Below are 12603 nucleotides of genomic sequence, written 5' to 3'. Positions count from 1 at the left end.
TGCAGCAATTCATATGGGGCATTTTAAATACTGCCATTTTGCAATGCCTCATTTCAAGGCCATAAAACTCCAATATAACTAGACAAGCCATTGCTGTGATACATGACAAAGCTGGCATTCCCAAACAACATAATTTTGTGTGGATTTAATTAAAACACATGTACTGTTTGCACATTCAACTGAAATCAAAAGCGATGCCCGCACACTCATCAGAAGCTGGAGCATGGCGGATGTTAAAGCACACGAAAATAGATTATGGTTCTGATAGCGGAGTCTGCGTTAGCGTAATGCAGAGGTTAGTGCACATGCTTAATGCAGCATAGTTTTAAAGATTTTAAGGATATCAAATTTGGACCACTGTCCTATGCTTTTGAAAGCATTTTCTTATTTCATACTCCTGTGATCCTTTTAAATATGTATAAATTGTGCTCAAGTTATAAGGTAGAATGAGTTTTACATGTATAAAAATATGTTGACTAGTGCCTAAATGCTAGACTCCATGGCTGTCACTGCCTATTGTATATAATTTTCCTAGACACACAGCTAGCCTTAGGCTGTGAAGGTAGGAGCTCTGTGTCAGAAAGACTTTGACAAAAGATATATAGCTTTTAATTTGCCCAAGGAACAGAGGGAGCAGATTTATGACCTAGAATACAAGGCTGAGAATTGGCTGTATACTTTCAGCTAATGGGTATAGAAATGAGGAAATTCACAATGGCTACTTCGTGCGGAGACTGCCTTTTGTGCATATTGTATAAACAGTCCAGAAAAATTTACAGGGCTATAATTTTTTAAAAATCAGGTAAATGGTAGCCCTGTGAATTCATTCTATATCTTCTACCTCTTCTTGAGCTTACTGTTTCTTGAAAATTATGTCTCTAGCCTGCTTTAATTGATTACATTGTTTGCATGTGTATCAGGCTAGATTATTAGCATTTTTAAAGAAAGATTTACGAGGAGGTGCATTTTGTTTGTTTATTGGCTATTTTTCATTAAAAGCCTTTGCAGAGTCTCGCAAAACTGTGGAACTTGCAGATAGTTAGGACCAGTTCCACAGGTAGTATAAAATCCTGTCACCTTTATCTGAATGAAGTTGCACTGATTTATGTTGGCTGAGGATTTGGCCCGCAGAATTGATCTTGGACTGTAAGAGAGAAACTCTGATGGTGTCCTCTGTTCTTAACTCCTTTGACAAAGATAGCTTTAGAAAACCGTTTTGATTTTGTGGATTTATCCTTTGTCCTGACTGTCAGCAGACATAGCAGTTTAAGATGAAAGGGGAAGAGATTTGAAGATTAAACATCTTTGAACTGAAAATGTCCTGCAGCCCCATAAATTCCAGCAGAGATCACTAAATTGAGAGCCTGATCATTGGCTGATTTGTTTTAATGATGCATGGATCGAAAGCCGTCTCAGAGGTGCTGTGAGCTCTGTAGCTATACCCAAAGCAACAGTGAAGGCATGCCATCAGGGATCCCATGCAGGGGAGTTTTCCGGTCACCGGTCCTATCCCATCTCCATGAGCCGCTGGCAACAGCCTGGCTGAGGCCCTGGTCCCCTCCTCTGAGGGGCTGCACCCACAGGGCTGAGCCGGTGGAATGTCTCCAGCCTGCTGAGAGCACCTGGGAGATACCTGGAGCTCCTAGGAGGTACCTCAGCTGGGTGGGGGTACTCATGTTGTCCCCATTGTCAGATAAAGGGGTGCAAGGAGGTGGATTTAAGCTTTGTGACTGCAGGCAGGAGAGTGTGCAAATGAGAGACTCTGATCCGCAGTGGCACGGGCTGAAGGGCTGTATCTCACCATTGCTTTTAAGGCCATATGCTCTGCTCTTTTATCTTCAGTTAAAGACACCAAGGGATAGACACTCTACCTCATCTTAGAGAGTTTTTAGAGGTTAATTATCCTAACAATTAAGAATTGTTTGTTTATTTTTTTCCTCATCAGCTTCGAACAACTCAATTGCATTCTGATGCAACCTGTTAAAATGCCTTCTACCAAAACTGTAACTGCTAGGTTGAAAGGAGTTGTTGGCTCTCATAGTGAAGGATGTTGCTTTGGAAGCAGTTCTAAGGAATAACTGCTGAGAGCGAACACCTGCGAAAGAGAAACAATGAGCTGCCTCATTCTTTAATTCTTCAAAGATTTAGAAACGAAAACAATATATTAGAAAAAAACTATGGTAGGATTATTCTGCAATAATCCCGATGTATTCTTTTGTTTCTCCATGTACTATTAGTATTTGCATGCTAATTAGTGATTATAACTGAATTTTCTAGGAAGAAATTTGTTTTTCTAACAAAACTTGTTTTGGGAGGTAAACTTTCTACCACATTCATTTTTCGCGGATAAACAATCTACTTAAGCCTACATGCCAAAGGATAACATGATGATGTTATTTGAAAAGAAATTACTGCTTCAAGTAGCTTCTGTAGTGTGTTTGCAAAATGCCAGTTTTAGGAGGGCCATGGGATTATTGACTGAAGATAAATATCTAGAGATGATATAATTACAAATTCTATGAGAAGTCCTTGTCATAAGAAAGATATGGATTGAAATTTTGCTATTTTCTTCTTTTCTTTGCTGTGTTTTGTTCGCATAATCCATATGAAAAAAGAATTAAGACAAGAGAAGGACAATGATTCATACTTTCTGTGACTTTTACTGATTTTTTTTGTTTGTTTTTTTTAAACCAAGAGAGGCTTGACTGCTGGTTGTAGGTCACTAGATTTTAACAAATGCTGCATTTACTGAACTGCAAAACTGAACTGCCTTTCCTGAAGTGAAAAGAAAAATAAAACCAAACATTGTTTCCTGCATTTAAAAGTGAGACAACCCCTGGAGCAAATAGCAGTTTTCTGGTGAGAGCATCTCAGGGTTTTGATGGCAGAAAGACTAGGAAGGAAATTTCTAGTACCCTAGTACCTGGCTTAATCATCATGCATAACTATGTAACCTGTGCTTAAATGTCTGGAGGTCAGGTTTGGTGGTATTGCCCCATATGGTTTTAACCTGTAGGCACTTTAGGACACTGTAAGCCAGATGGTTTTTAAAATTACTGCGCAAAATCCCTTTAACTGGCTAATTTGTAGTGATGGTTTCTAGAGAGAATAAGTTCCTCTTTTTTAGATGGATTTTTTCCTAAGCTGTCTTTTAATGCTAGAATATCCTTTTTGCTGTTGTCTTGATATCGGGGCAGTTTCTAAATGCTCGGCTCACCAAACAGGTCCAGTGCTGGTAGGTTCCTGTGAATAAAGGAGAAAGAAGTTTGGCTTGTTGCAAAGATTATATGGACTGAGCATTCTACATGAAAAACTCTTGTATTGAAGTCAAACTCCTGTCAGACTTACTTCTTTCCAGCTAGTTTTATGCTCTGCGTTTTGGATGTGGAATAATCGCAATGAAATATAACTTTGCGCATGTATAGAAAAACTCTTCTTCTTGCTTTCTGATTGTTATTGTGCATTCAGAACTCTCTCAGTGATACTGATTTAATTAGTAGGCAGGGAAGCTGTTCAGGGCCCAAAGAAATGTTTTTCTGGGTTTCCATGCAAATGTGTAACTGGTACTACACTCAGGAGATAGATAAATGTCTATGTCAATCGGTGATTAAATAAGCAAAAGACCTCTTGTATGTTGGTAGAAACTTGGTATTACGATTAGTCAAAAAAGAGAAAATATTTCCATGGAACAGCATAACAAAATGAATATCAAGATGACCTCAAACTCTGAAATGAAGAAATTTTTAGTAGCCTCTCATACTCTAATGAAAAGTACGAGCAAAATAAGCACTAATCAAAAAATAGTTGAAGTAATAAGTAAATCTAATATCCCAGTGCTGCAGACCTGTGTGGCTCTATTAACCTTGCACGCTGGCAGCTCAACTTTAATAGCGGCTTTGCTGTTTGTTTGCCATCTGCATGCGCTCTGTAAATCCTGCCTTGGCTTTGGGGACAAGCAGGCAGCCAGTCTCCTGGCACCTGGGACCGCAGGTTCAGAGGAGATTGAAGCCTGACAGGTAAGAGCTCAGGTGGCTCTTGGCACCCGTGGGGCAGCAGCTAGTCACCTACAGCCCAGGGCTGCAGCCTGCCAGGACCGTGCCTGTCTCCAGCCACGCTGCGATGCACGTAGGTGCCGCTTCCTCAGCCGCTCAAGCGATGACCAGGCGTTATCACCTGCGGGCTCGCAGGGAGCTGTGACGTCCCTCTGGTCCCCACGCAAGCCCTGGACAAGCTGCCGCCCGAGAGGACCACTCCCCAGCGAGCATCCCGCGCTCTTCCCAGTGCCTGTGACAGCCTGGTTTTTCTGCTCTGTGATGACCGGTATAGTTCTTGTCTAAGTGCTGGGCGAAAGGAAAATAGAGTGAGTTTCTCCAGCCAGAAAGCACAGAGCAGGTCCTTAGAGGTGTTTCTTTGGGGTAAAATTGCTCTTACTGCAATGCAGCTCTCAAGCTAACGTCCCTGTAGGTATGTCATATATACACACATGTTTTTCCCCTCCTTCAGAAAAGAGAAAAGTTTTCTAGCATTTATTTAGGAGCCCTTGAAAATCCTTAGGAAAATGAACGGGTGATTTCCCTCCCAGTGGGAGGGGAATTTTCACTGGAATTGGCAGCTTCTAAGCACAAAATACACACACAACCCCTCCCCGCGCACACACACAGCTCCTCTCTTTAGAGCCTGGTACATCAGGATGGTGGAGGGGAATAAAGATTTGCTTACTATTATTTTTGTATACATATCCTTCCCATTCACGAAAGACTCGCATGGCCCCTTTGTGCTGTTATGTCTTGAAGCAAGAAGACGTTTTTAATAGTACTGTCGCTTTTCAACCAATCCAGTGACAGATACGAGTGAATAATATGAATTCTCTAGCCATTCCTTGGCATTTATTCCAATGTAAGTATATTTTTTTTCAAGTAGAAAACCCAATAGTAATTTATCAAGGGACAAATCATTTTTTCTTGGCAGTGGAGTCTGCAAAATCCCCATTTTTAAAGCACTAAATCTCCCTCCTTTGACAGGAGTAAGAAAGCATTAAAAGCTTTGATTTAGCTGGATCATACAAAATAGTTTCTCATAATTATCCTTTTGGATGATATATGCTTGTCTTTTTTCCCCTTCTTATTAAACCTGAGGTCTCCATTTTTCATCCAGCTGTATTACTAAATTAAATTGCCTTTTGTTGTATTGAAGTTAAGCACTTTGCCGAAAGCTTTCCTTGTTCAGGGAAATAACATTTACCCAACGTGCTCCCTGTTTTACTGTTTAAATTTACTGTTTGCAATTGTTCAGTTTGCTAAGCAATTTGAGGTTATTGTTTGTTTTAATAGGAATAATGAATCAGTGTAATTTAGCGTTGTATCTTAAAGTACAGTATCTGGGGGAAAAAATCACAAAAAAACCACAACTCACAAGGAATTCTTATTTTGAATTGAAATGTAGATTGGAAAAGAGACAGAGAGAGCTTCTGGCATGTCCAGCTTTATGAACTTTCCATTTTTACTGCTGCATGAAAAGGAACTCTAGTTGGCTATGAAAGAATTCCATGGGGGATATAGTCACACTCATTGACAAAATAATAGAAAACAGTTCAACATGCCATGTTTCTTGGACAGTTTGCATCTGCACGTTAAAAAATTGCTGTGGAAGCCAGAGACAGCTTCAGCCCGAGTTCTAATTCTGTTCTTGCGAGGAGAATGCTAAAATTTTATTGGACTAAAATATATAAAAATCTATACCAACATTTAATAAAAACTATCCATGATCAACATAGCAAAATAAATTTCTCATTTAAGGATTTATGAGATGCCGTTCGAGATACTACTCAAGGAAATTATATCAGAAGCCATTGTTTGTCATGTGGTTCTCTCCGGTGAACTTTGCCAGGCTGAATGCTCAAAGAGCACGGTGCGTGTGAAACAGGCTCCCTGTCCACTGTTCCCTTCTTGCTCGGGAAGTTTCAGATCCTGCCCTGGGTCTGTCACTGGGCACGTCACTGTTTGCCCTTTGCTCTGTTGCAGCGAATGTCACTGTATTGGGACTGGTCTTTCCTGGGCTGTGCCAGCAGGACTCTACAGCCCTGATAGCCAGATTATGGGTCTATAAAGACACACGTAGTTCTCTTTAACGTTGATGCCCAAATTTAATAATGGCATGAATTATACAGGGCCTGATAAATGTAGAATTGAAGGCAGTAATTGCAGCTTTATGAAAAATAGATTGTGTCATACTCATGTGACAGGCTTTTGAAGAAATTCTGAATGTCACTGATAAAGGCTGACATCGTTGATATAGATCTTTCTGTGGGTTTGGCTTCTGTGGCATGGCATCTTGACTAATAATTTAAAATGGTGAAAGATCAACATAATACACCGATGGGTCTAGTGTTAAAGAGAGCTTATGCGTGCTCTGAACATCATAAGGCTTTCCCGGCATGAGCAAGTTCAGGGAAGAAGTGACTACCTGTAGAGAGGTTGGAGCAGACCAATGGAACGGTTCAGAGATCTGACAAAGAAAGCGCCGCAAACCGTATAACACAAGTAGACGCAGGCTTAAAAATTGTACTTAGGAAGATTTACTTCGACTGCTGCAGAATGCTAATAGACATGTGGAGGTTGTGGAACTGGTCTAATTTGAGGGGTTTTTAAACATGGGTACGGATTATCCTAACTTGGAATGAATAGGTAACTTCTGAAAGTCATGTACAACTTCCATGATACAAAGATTGGCGAGAGAACATGCAGAAGAGACAGGAGCGAAGAAGCCCAAGGGAAAGGGTAACACACACTGTGTATGGCTGTGGAGCCCCTGAAATTAATGCACAAGCAACTGGGGCTCTGAAGGAGATGGTCTAAAAAGATATGAGAAACTCAGAGGGTACAGGTACAGTCAGCAGAGCTGGCTCACGTTTTATGGCTGTATATGTAAGATTTTATTGAAAGGAATAAGGAAGAAGTTATGTGGTAGGAGATGGGAAGGGAAGACTGAAGAATTTCCAGGAATGCCAGAAGATTTGTGGGGTGTGTGAATGTGGAGTGTGAATTTTGGCTTGTTGTACAGGAACTTAAGGTCGTGGTGGCCTCTGTCAGCCCTGAAAAGCTGTGAAAGTGTAATTTCCAAGATAGCTTTGAAAATCTCTCCTAAAAGGTTTTATTTGCCCTTTGTATCCTTCATAATAAATTGAAAAGACAGTCCTTCAGAGAGAAGCTTTTTCTTCTCAGTCTTCTACTCCCATTTTCTGCTGTTTTTCATCTAAACCCTGCTGCTATAACAGATGCTGATATAACTTCTTATGTTGATAGTTTCAGGCACAGCACTACTTTGTTGCCAATTTGATCATATTTTTAATTTATTTACTTAATTTTTAAAATAAAAGTCCATGGAATTTTTGTTTTTTAATCTTTTTCTTCCCCTGCAGTGCCCCCTGTAAATGCCTTGAAAGTTGACTGCAAGCCTTTGTAATAAAATACTGTAGTAAACATTCAGCCTGTTGTATAAGTTGGGAAGTAGGTTTTCTGCATGGTTTCTAATAGACTTGTGCTGTTACTATTAGTGATTTGCAAGTAGCAGAAAGGTTTGTGGAGCTCCACCTCTGGGCAGCTGAATATTGCAGAATAGTTACTTACCCAAGGCTTATGAGGGAGGCCTGGACCGGTAAGTCAGCGAAAGATTCAAATTTCATAATAGGGCATTTGGCTGTGAGTAGTTCAAAGTCACAAACTACTCCTTCTTTTGCTATTTCAGTTTTTGCATTTCGTGTAGATTATTATGTTGGTAACAATCAGAAAAATGTGGGCGGAATTAGTCTTTTTAAAAATCTAAAAATTACTCTTAGGACTGCTGCCAACACTGCATGGATGTTTGATGTGATGAAGGCACGCACACGTTCTCACATGCTGGTGAAGGCTAAAATTTCTCTCGCAGACTGTCTAAGAGTAGTTAGTACTGTTTCTTCTGCTAAGGCATTGGAGCATATAAGCCATACAAAGTCTTTCAGAAGTTAAAATTTTCTGGCTTTTTTCTGCAAAACACAGCTCAAATGTTACCGAGTTTGTCTGCACTGCTCTAGACATATGCTTCTGCACTAATGATCACTTCCTGCTATGAGATTAATCAAATATTAATAAACTAATAATTGAATGCCAGGTCTACAGAACTGTCAGGCTTTCTTTTGGATTAACAGCACTTTTCATTGAATTATCTGTGAATCTGCCTTATGGTCCAAAGCTGCTCATTAGTTTCCAAGTGTTCTGAAGTATCAGCAAGAAGGCAGACGTGAAAATAATGGTTTTCCTTATTGAGGTATGCTGCGTGAAACATCTACCTGGTTTCCGGGCTCTTAAAATAAAATCTTTTTGCTGTTTTGGGTGGATTTTGGCTGAAGTTTACATCAAGCTTCCAGATAGGAAATTCTAATTTGTTTCCAAGAAGTACAGGCACGATAATACAGGGCTCTTGTATGTTTCTGCTAATTATGCAGTCTACCACATATTTTATATTCGGTTATGTTAGTAAAAACATTTCATTATTAATTGTAACGGGAGGGAGGGGGGGCAGAAACCCTATTCACATGAAAGTTGAAAGTTGAAAAGCTCTGCAGGAGTATTTTGCTAAGCTTCCTGAATTGTTGTTTAGGCAGTAAGAAATTGGGTGAAACTTGAGCGATGTGAGACCTTTTGTAAGTTCTCAGCATGCCAACGTATTGTCAGTCTGATGGCAAAATTGCATGGAAAGGGTAAATTGTTGCTTTGTATGTGTGTCTAAAAAGACATGGTAGCAATCAAAGAGGTATTACAGACAGATGATAAAATGGAATGAGAAAACATCTCTGTTGCACTTGCCATAGGCCTTGCACTCTCTTCTTTGACTAAGCATCTGCCAGTATTGGCCTTCAGACCTTCAGGGTTTTTGTCACTGTACAGAGGCTTGTTTAGCCTTGAGCTTACTTGGAGATGATCTGCTCCATGGGGTTCTCTCGAGGGATGTGTCTAGCCCGTCCAAACAAACCTGAGAGCTCTCTAAGAAGGGGAAGCAACAGATAAACTGAGGAACCAAATGATTCTAGCAACGAAAGGCAAATTGTGATATATAGACCTTCATCTGGACACATGCAAGGGCTTGGAGGCTTGACTCCTGTATATTCTAGAAAAGGACTTTTGTTTAGAGGATCTAAAAGGGGATACTACTGTCTGTGTCTGACGCAGAGCATGCTACTCCTTGTTTCTGTGTGCAGCTTTGTGCAGTTTGCAGAAAGATTCTGTGAGGAGAGATGAAAAACCAGATCATCCAAGTCCACTCCAGTGATTAATGAGGAGACAGACTTTCACTCTGTGGCTCCAAATTTGTCGTTAGTATGCTAATGAGGCTCTCATAGCCTCAGGTTATGGAGAACTGGTGTCCTGGGACTTGTTTCAGGTATCTTCTGATCATCCAAATGAATTGTTGCTATCTGACTCAATAGTTAAGAAACCTGAAAGGAGTGGCAGGAGCAGCAATCCCAAAAGAAAAGGTGATGGTGCGTCATCTCATATTATGAGAAGATATTAACAGACCCTCAGAAGTCCTTGGAATAGGATTTTGCCTTTACTAGAAGGAGTGTTAGGTGCATTTCCTAAGTAGCTAAGAGAGGTGATCTAAGTAGGATGGCATTTTGTGCGTTCCCAGTGGCTGGCTCTTATGGGCTATGCTGACATTTAGCCCGCTCCACAAAGTCTTTGGAAGCGTTTTAGTACGTGGTCCTCTGTAAGTGCAGTTAAGTCATGTTTGGCACTGATTCTGCTCCCCTTTTTGCAGACCCATTAGCCTGAAGGCACTCACTGTATTAGGATTTAAGAATTTTCAGGAATGGACTCCCTATTCTGACGGTAGCATTAGGGTAGGACAGTGGTGGAAAGGGTGGTTTTATGTGGCAGCAATATTATTTGTTTGAGTTGAGCTAACAGCCTGATTTTATGGAGGTACTTACAACTTTGGAACATCCCAGGAGCCTGAAAAAGGCATCTGCTTGTTTGTTGCAGCTTTAAGGGTTCAGTATTTTTGGTGCCCTAAAACAAAACTCACCTTTTCCTTAATTATTGCTCATCTTAATGTATTTCCATTATCAAAAAATAAACAAACAAAACTCAAAATCCAAACAAAAACCTTCCAGAGTCTGCTGGAGGAGCTTCTACAAGTGTAATAATGTTTAGATTACACATATCATGCTTGTGGTGGATAGAATAATTGAGGAATAGATGAGAACGTTAGAGAAAGATTGAGGACTTGACACACTCGCTCTTGTTTTTAATAAAATGATGCACATCTGGGATGTATGAGGGAGTATGTAAATTGACTCAAATTCAGGCTTTTTAAAGTACAGATAAGAGATGACAAAAAATCAATATAGAATGCAGTAGAACTACAAGGCAATGCAGATATTTATTGTCATGAAAGCAATTTCTGGCTCCTTTGTATCCCATAGGTATAAGCTGAAGGCTTCATTCATTGCCTGCTGGGATTTAAGGAGAGGCCACAAATGTTTCCCTTATTCATTGGCCCTGTAAGTTAAATAGAAAAATCGCTGTGCATCATCATTCTTTGGCAGTCTTCTACCTAATTATCTAGGCCAGTCCTTTTCTGTAGCTGAGAAAGCTGTGCTGATAACAAACAGGCAGGTCAAGCCGTAACTTAAGAGACATTAAAGAAGTAATTATTCATTATGGTTGTTCTTTATGCTGATAGAGAGCCGAGCCTGGATGTGAGGAACAGCTCTGAAAGCTTCCACCCCGTTCCAGGGAACCAGCAGCTCGCCTCGACTCCTGTCGCTGGGAGGCGACAGGAAGGGCAGTCCCGGGATGGTAGACTGAGAAAAGAAGAGGCAAAGGAATTGCATGGGATACAGGGAGGACGATACCGTTTCACCACAGCTTACACCAGTAGTTGTGCTTTCTGGAAATTGTTTTATTAACGCAGTATCGTATAACTCATGATGCAAGTGATAATTTAGTTGTGTATACTAGAGCCTCAGTCATTTGTATCAGGAGCTTTCTTAACAAGCAGTAACTGAAAGCAGTGACTGTTGCCATTCCTCAGCTGGATTAGTTTGTTCGGTCACCTTCAGCCAGACACAAAAATGCTCTGCAAGTGTAATACAACTAAAGCATTTAAAGCAATTACTTATTGGGTACCACACACAGACATCATCTAGGACTTTGATCAAGTGTCAGTATGCTCACTGGTCCTGATAAGGCGCCCAAACCCTATACGCTGTCACAGCAGACATCGGTTATGAGTAGAAGGTTTGGCCTCCTAGGATGAATCTTCTGTGTGAGTGAGTTGCTGTCTCCCACCAGGTCTGTCAAAATGGTCACTGCCCACTTGACCTGGTTGCTCAGCCAGCCTCCCTGGTTTTCCTCCTTCAGAAGTTTGTACTTTTCCATGTTGATTTTTTTCCTTTCGAATCCTTGAGCTACTAACTACCTGGTCTCCCCCGTGCTATCCCTACTTGTAATTTTGCCTTTCTTAGTGTCTGCAGGCCTTCACACATCCCTAGCGTATCTCAGGAAAACTGCTAGGAAAATTTTGTAGGAGGAGCTTAATCCTCATTGGGGTTATCATTCCTAGTCAGCAGAACTTTCCTTGCATTTATCCATCAAACTCGACCACTCAATTTTCTCTGCTTTTGCTCTCTTTGCTAAGGGCGTATGCTGTTACTTCATGTCTCTTCAAAAAAGCAGACCATGATGAGCAAAGCTGCAGGGGCTTCCGTGGTTCTACCTTTTGAAACCGCAAATGACTTCAGGAGGCTGGCAAGTCTTAGCACACTTCTGAACCAAGGCCATTAGAGTAATGTCTTTAGAATTATACAAATAATAAGTAGAAATGTATGTTGAAGCATTGTAGGTATGAGACTAAATACTCTTCTTCCTGGAACAGGTATTTATTTATATTTTCAGGCAGGACAAGAAAAGCATATATCGAACTCATCAGAGTTATTAGCATTCTGCTAAATGACAGAGTGCCCTCTCATGTCTGAAATCAGAACAAGATGGTTTAAACAAATCTGAATTAAATTTAAAAATAAAAATGAAAATCGGTAAAACAATTTTTACTTGAATTCAGGTCAGTATGTTCCATTAGGTAGTAGCGTGAAAATAGAAACCTTTTCATGTAGATGATTCAGTTCTGGAGAGGAATATTCTTTCTCATAATTTTTGTCTTTTTAATTTAATAATGGTGTCCATGAAAAGGAAGAGAGTTGGGTTTTGATGGAAATATCTCTTTTTAAATGAATTATAGTGAATTTTGATGTTAAAAAAGGTGGGGTAATTCTTATTACATATTGGTATACATCACAAATTCAAGAGGCTTTGTTTGTATAAACACTTCAGAGTTCTGTTTCCTGGACCAAGCTTTGTTCCGCTAAACCTAACACAGTACATAGACTACAGCCTTTAAAAAAAACATTAAAAAATTAAGGTACTTTCCATCTGTAATCCTGTACTAACATTAAACTGGCAACAAATCTATGCCTGACTTATTGTAAATCCAGTACTGTTGTAATTTCTGGTAAATTTGACCAGAACCTTGCCCAGATAGCCTCGTGAGACCACGCTAAAGTGTGGA

The sequence above is a fragment of the Opisthocomus hoazin genome, chromosome 15 (assembly GCF_030867145.1).
Source record: "Opisthocomus hoazin isolate bOpiHoa1 chromosome 15, bOpiHoa1.hap1, whole genome shotgun sequence".
Taxonomy (NCBI): Eukaryota; Metazoa; Chordata; class Aves; order Opisthocomiformes; family Opisthocomidae; genus Opisthocomus; species Opisthocomus hoazin.
The sequence above is the reverse complement of the archived record's forward strand: the minus strand, read 5'-3'. Positions refer to the sequence as shown.